The following is a 7,166-nucleotide window of genomic DNA, read 5'->3' on the forward strand; positions in this document are numbered from 1 at the left end:
TGTGACTTAAGTAAAATTAAACTTACATTTCTCTAAGATGGATGGTGGGCTCTTTGAACTGGAGGTGTCACTCTCTGGGCGCTATCAGCTATCAGTCTTAATAAAGCCGCTGGAGTTTATGCTGAGTAGACAACATCACATTTTGTACAACTTGAGAAGAAAGGGTGAGTCTCACTGACACAGCCCAGACAGGGACTGTTGGTTCAAATGCACTCACCTGCTACCTTAGAGAAACATTAAGTTAAATTTTACTTAGGTCCCAGAGGACAGGTCAGTAGGTCCCAGAGCACACATCAGCAAGCCACAAGCTTGCTGTTTCTCTGCCCCATCCCCTCAGGAGCCCCCCTAAAAAGGTTATAAAGAAAGTTCCTAGCCTATAAGGGACACCTACCTTCTCTGTTCTGCTCACACAGAGCAGTCCCTCTCAGGTTTAGCAATAAACCTGCTCAGAATGCCAAGTTCATGACCCCCATCTTCCCCACAAGTCCAGTCAGCTGTCCCCATGACCTGTGTTCCCTCGTCTAGGCCAACTTGGTGGGTACAATCAGACCTACCAGCCATGAGTGCACCTCCCTGCCTGCAACCTCTCTGTATAGAAGTTTTTTCTTCACATACAACACTTTGGGAAGAGGGAAGAACATAAAATCTCATACAGTCTGATCCATATTTATTAACAAAGTAGAAATAAGCTGGTAACATAAAATCATTTTTTTAAAAAAAAGAGCTAACACCCCCCCCCTTTTTACACCCCCTATGGCCTCAGTTGTCTCCTATTCCAGTAAGTGGAATACCAGGATTCTCCACAGAATCATGTGACCACTAGGAAGCCAGCAGCTGCTCTGGGCACAGTATGTAAATGAAATGAACTCAGTCACCCCTTGGGTTTTCCCCTCTCCTTTCCCTTTTTATGGAGGACACAGAATCATTGGGAGTAACGAGCTTAAGTTTGCTCTGTACTTAGCAGGCAGGAAGCCAAACTGTAGACACAATGACTGGATTCAGTTTTACAAGCAAACACTGGAACTGAATTCACCCTAGTCCGGGAAGAAAGCCTCCGATCAGGGCTAGCAGGAAATCCAATGCAAAACAGGGTGTGGCATCTCCAATTCACATTGTAGCCTTTACACCTTTCCTAAAGTTCTTTAGAAATTAAAGCTTCCTTCTGCAAAAACTTCTCACAAGACTAAATTTTACTCAAGTGATATCAGAAATGCTCTGCAAGAATGTCTGAATTTCTAGAACCAGCACTCTTAGTAGAGAACCTTGTTCTTTCTCCTTTGGTTATAGTAAAACATTAGTTACTTCCCTAGATTCTCTTCTAATTGCTGACTAACATCATGTACTTTCAATTCCCTTCTTGTTCTCCGGGTCACTTGAGTAACAGTATGAAAATGCTTTGAGATCATAAGAGAATTAGCATAGTCACATACTTTGGCCCAAGTACCCACCACATTGTGCCAGGAGGTTTACATGCAAGTCTCATGTGCTTCTCGCTGGCAAAGAATGTCAGAACCAAAAGCTGATAGCCCCAAAACCTGCAGTCGGATCCAGTAGGTGAGAAGTGGTCAGGACTTCTACCTGCAGTCTGCAGCAGCCACAGCTGTCTCACAACCATGCTGTGATTATAGGAGTTTAGAGGGGACAAAGTGTGGCATGTGACAGAATGAGGTAAATGTCAGATATCAATGTTTTCATCAGGAGATGAGTACAGAAGAAATGTTAAAGTACAAATTCCTAAACAGAAAGGTATAGGTGAGGAAAAGGGGAGACTACTTCTCATCTAAATAATAACATTACATGAATTTATAACATCTTACATAACCTAGCTTCAGTTGTAGAACTGCTAGATTTACCAAGTAAATTATAGGACCTCTAGTTAAATGTAAACTTCAGATAAAGTATAGTATAGTATAGTATAGTATAGTAATTTATCTGAAATTGACATGTATCCAGTATTCCAGGTATTAATTCCAATGAATTCATTCCTAAAACAGCTTTTAGTTCTGGGAGTGCGAGGACTGTGAATTAAATCAACACTAGGTGGTGGGTCTGACATTTTAATGTATTCAATCGAGACAGTGCCATGTGTGTTCAGGAGACATGTGGACGACACTATTATATCTTTACCCAGGACAGAAAAAGAGAGAAACCCATAGTTCTGTGGGAAGCCTTTATAACAGGACTCAAAAACTAAACTTTTGTCACTGGAGAAAGTATGTTATGTAGTGATGTATATCACACTCGTGCTTTTTTAGGGAAGTCTTCTCACTTATTGAGAAGACTGTGACCTGATCATACTGTCTTTGGCTTTAGAAGAAAACTGTGATAGACATCCAGAGGCTGTACAGCAAAGAGAAAAGTGCTGGGTGTGGATGCAATATGGTACATGCATCAATGATCCAGGTATGACCCAGTGAGCCTGCATCACCAGATAGCACTGCTCAGACTCACACTGGAGACAAATAGTGAAGAATAAAGGGCAATCAATGTATGTCCCAGACTTCAGGTAACTTATTTAAATCTACATGTAAGCTGAGGGTGGCCTTTCCCCCAAAGCTATTTGAAGACTACTGAACACAACAGCCTTCAAACTCCCTGACTAGATGGAAAATGTTATTGGTCCACTATGGTCAATATCTGGCCACAAAACTAACCTCTGTGGTCACAGTTCCACTAGATACTAGCTCTATGCAATGTTTCAGCTTTGTTTTATCTGGTAAGGGTCAAATAAAACTCAATAGGTTTTAAATAAAAACCTAGAAGCTTATAATAGAGAATTTAGGTGAAAATACAGCAGAGTGGTATGAAAGCTCAAATTCCAAAATATACTTTAAAAAACCTTTTAAATATTTTTTTCAGAGAACAAAATTTACTCGTTTTTTAAAATAAATTTAAAGTGTACTTTCTATTTTAAACCACACTAAAAGGTATATTTTAATAAAACAGCCCAAGCCCCTTGTGTAAATGGTGCATAAGAACAGTTCAGTTCATTCAAATCTTCTGGTTTGTCATCCTATAAATTATACTATCATAGCCAGGATCCACATTCCAAATGTTGTAAGAGGTGATAATCACAGCCAAAGCCAACTTGATCATTATCCAAAGCACCATGTTGAAAATCACCAAGTTCTCAAAATTATACTTGTATGCAAGGTTATAGGGACTTGCAGTGTTCTAGTTTTGTTTCAAGGGTAGTCCTTGTCTTCCTCACAAGAGATGTGTCAAAAGATTTGACAGTCACTAATTCTACCACTGCATTTCCACCATAAAGACTGTACATGTCATCTGCAAACTTTTGCAGAGCATCAACAAGGATCCTAGAAGCATCTCTGAGTTGTTCAGAGTCTTCCCCATAACATTGGCCAATTTCATCTAAACCTGCCAGCTCCAGTGAATATAAGTCAGGAGAATGATCCTTGGCTAGATGTTTGTGACAAGACAATGAAGTTGAACTGTTATGGAGCACTTGCAGTTCTGAAAGGAAGAGTAGATCCACTTCATTGTTCCTACTCAGAGAGTTGAGGGGAAGTGAATTGAGAATGAAGTTTTCCTAGAACAGGCGATTACTCAGCTGCCGTAACATAACTGGAAGGTCTTCAAAAACTGAATTTGCCTTCCCCACCATTCTTTCTTCACTGGGATCCAACTGCAAAACTACAGGAGCTTCTTCACAAAATAAGTGAACGGAATTTGCAATGCTGTTGAGACTAAAAGGAACTGCATTCTCCAAAGGATATGAAATGACACGGCCTGGAGGTACAGCCAGTTTGTCAACTCCCTTTACTAACACCATAATGGTAGCCCTGGGATGATGGAATAAATTACCCACTGCAAGTCCTGGCCAAGAAAGGTCTTCTTTAACAGAGAAACCCACGGACAATGCAGCCACATCTGGGATTCGCTCTCCCGGTATAAGCCAATTTCCATTTCGGAAGACAATGTACCCTGGCAATCTTAATATACTAAACTCATTCCCCGAAACACCCACCACTACCAAGGACAGCAGCACGACAAACAGCCATGGTGCCACAGCAGCTACAGCACAGCAGGGCGACAGTAGACCACTGTTGGGATCCAAACATACACCACAGTGTTTAAATCTTTATTTTAAATGTTGCTCATAGAACAATGCAGCAGAAATACCAACAGGTTATAGATTTCACAAATAAAAAGAGCCTTCTCAGAATAGAACATCACTACCTATAGGTAGGGAAAAAAAAAAAAAAAAACCTATCCCAAAACAAGAATACTTAGGGGGGACCAGGGAGACGGCTCAGTGGAATAAGCACTTCCCTGGCAAGCGAAAGGCCCTGAGTTCAATCCCCGGTTCTAAAAAAAAAACACAAAACTTGGTAAAAATAAAAAACACCTTCTATGACTAAAAGACAATAGTACAGCTTTTTTAAAAAAAAAAAATACTTAAAAATTGAACAGGGCTGACCAGATAGCTCAGTGGATTAAAGCACCTGCTTAGACAGACACAGGTACCAGGATTTGATCCCTGGTGTGCCATGCCAACCTCGTCTCCAGGGCACGCTGAGACTGGGCATGGTGATGCATGTCTGTAATCCCAGCATTTGGAAGGCTGAAAACAGGAGGATCACTACTAGTCCAATCTGTGTAAAGAGACCCTACAGACACTGTACTAAATACATAAAAAAGAACAAATACTTTTTTTGTTTAGATTAGCAAAGCAATAAAACATTGAGCACACACAGCCACAATATTTTGAGAGTTTTGATACATTACACTGTACCCTAACCAACCTCTGTAGGAGGTCCAGGAATCACTAGGCTAGGGTTCACTGGAATAGTCAAGACACAGAAACTTCCTCTTTTCCTTGAAACTCACAGATTCTTTGAATTTTCAAGTTTGCTCTGACCAAGCCTTCAACAGCCTTTCCTACTGCTGAGGACCAAATGGAGAAAATAAATGAATGTTAAAATCGTCATTCTCTTCCCAGATTTGGGGGAAACAAACATGCAAGAGGAAACACATGTGGGTAAATACAGTCACACATTACAAATGCTGTAGAAAACATGGAAATAAGTATAGCCTGTGGAAACAGATAATTCTTTGGTTCTCCAGATTTGTCTCCTGATCATATAGTCTTACGAACTAAGAACATCCTTCATTAACACAAAATACTTCCCTATCTTGCTGATTAGATTTCCATCTACCAAACTACCTTGACTGCTTCTATAAGCTAAATGGATATCTTCTCTACTAGAGTAACAATCACCACAACATCTGGGAATAGTTTCTGGTATCCTCCTGATGGGTGCTATATTTTCTTCATTTACAACCACACACTGTGCATCATACCCTAGACAGAAATTTCTGGTTTTAATTATTTGTTCTTAAGAAGAAATTAGTAAGGAAGGGAACATGAAACACTGCTATTATTAGTTTGTTAGTCAAAGTACTTTCAATTAAATCTCTAAGGTAAAACTGACTGAGGTTATCTTCAACTTTTCCTCAGACCCAGCCCCCTGGAAGCAGGGCTCTGAGACATGAGTGGATTCTATACAATCTCTTCTGATTTCATATTCCACTCTTAGGAACTTGTCTGTTGTCAGGATTTGGATCCAATAACACTTATTCTCGAAGTGCAACACTGTATTTTCCTATTTTTATTTTTCTTCCAAATAAAGCCACCTTCACATTTACATAGAAGCCATATGTAGCAGTAGGCCATAGTCCTACTGTACCATCATGGAGAAGGCCATACTGTTTTTGTTTGTTTTTTGGTACTGGGGATCAAACTGGAGCTTGCCAGGGAGGCACTTATGTGGCTGAGCTATGATGTCCCTGGTAGAGAAGGCCATAGTTTAGGAACCATCACACTGAAAGATTCTTTGAGTCCCATTCAGTTTGTTCATATTTCTTCAGTGTCACCAACATCCCTACTTTCATGTACATACTACATAAGACTCATAAAAATCTGACACTCCAACATTGGCCTCACTTCTAAAGTCACATCCAGTATAATACAGCTTTGTGATCTATACTGGTGGGAAATGCAGTAAACCATTTAATCTCACTTTTTTATCAGCAAATTTACAATAATGTCTCCCTTGTGCTAAGGATGAAAAGAAACAGCCTTAGTATTAATAGTATGGAGAATAGTGTGAAAGTTCCTCAAAAATTAAAAATAGAATCATATGATCCAGCACTTTTTGGGGGGGTACTAGGGATCAAACTCAGGCAGGCATTTAGCCTGCTGAGACATCTCGCTAGCTTGATTCTACACTCTTGATATCGGGTTACATTCAAAGGGAATGACATCAGTATGTCAAAGACACATTCACAACAGCTAAAAAAGGGAAAACATTTGTGCTTCCAGCTCAAAGGTTAAGATCAAAATGGTACCTCCAAGAACCAGTCCTAGCCCAAGCCCGGTGAGTGTGTGGGAGGGCTTATAGCTATCCAGCGCCAGCGGGAACTACTGGTCCCAGCCCAGGCCCAGCATGGGTGAGACGCTCTTCCACCCCCTTGGGACGCCCCCCACCACTCTGCAGCACCTCCCCCACCCCGCCTGAATAGGAATTTCTGCTGCATTCCAGGAATGCCCAGATCCAGTCCTAGCCCAGGCCCAGTGAGTGTGTGGGAGAGCTGCCTCTCCCCACTACTCCACCTTGTCCCCTCCAGACTCAGCTCAGGCCTGGCATACGGCCTGGGTTAAAACCTGCAGCTGCAATCCCTACAGAGAGTGTAGGGGACAGAACCACCCAGCTAGTCCAGGAGCAAAACATCTTCTCAGAGGGGCACAACAGGTTCACCCCCAAGGGCAGCAACAAAAGAGCTGAGCACAGCAGCGAGACCCAAGACAGGCACAGCTGGATAAATCCAAACTTTGTAGATCTGCACCTCAACTTCAGTAGGTGCTACGGTTATAACTGCAACAAAGATATACAACAAAGGTCAGAAGACAGTGCTACACAAAATGATGAGAAGGAACAAAATGCAATCTCAGATCCTAAGCCCACCCATAACAAGTGCAGAGGACACTAACACAGAACAAATTGGGAATCACACAGCTGAAAGCAATGAATCAACGGCTTCTGAAATAAAGAAACAGCTACAGAAAAGTATAGAGGAACTCAGACTGGAAATGAAAAAAACAAATCCCTGAATTAACAATATCTGCAGTAAAGAATCAAATA

General features: G+C 41.2%; 1 protein-coding gene and 1 pseudogene across 1 annotated transcript in view; both read right to left on the bottom strand.

Moving 5' to 3' along the window:
- Positions 1-7,166, bottom strand: part of Spidr (scaffolding protein involved in DNA repair) — a 380,505-nt gene that overhangs the window by 192,665 nt on the left and 180,674 nt on the right. The gene's annotated exons all lie outside the window — the stretch shown is intronic.
- On the bottom strand, positions 2,983-5,729 carry LOC105742461 (annotated as a pseudogene).

Source organism: Octodon degus, unplaced genomic scaffold, assembly GCF_000260255.1.
Source record: "Octodon degus isolate 3935 unplaced genomic scaffold, OctDeg1.0 scaffold00054, whole genome shotgun sequence".
Lineage (NCBI taxonomy): Eukaryota > Metazoa > Chordata > Mammalia > Rodentia > Octodontidae > Octodon > Octodon degus.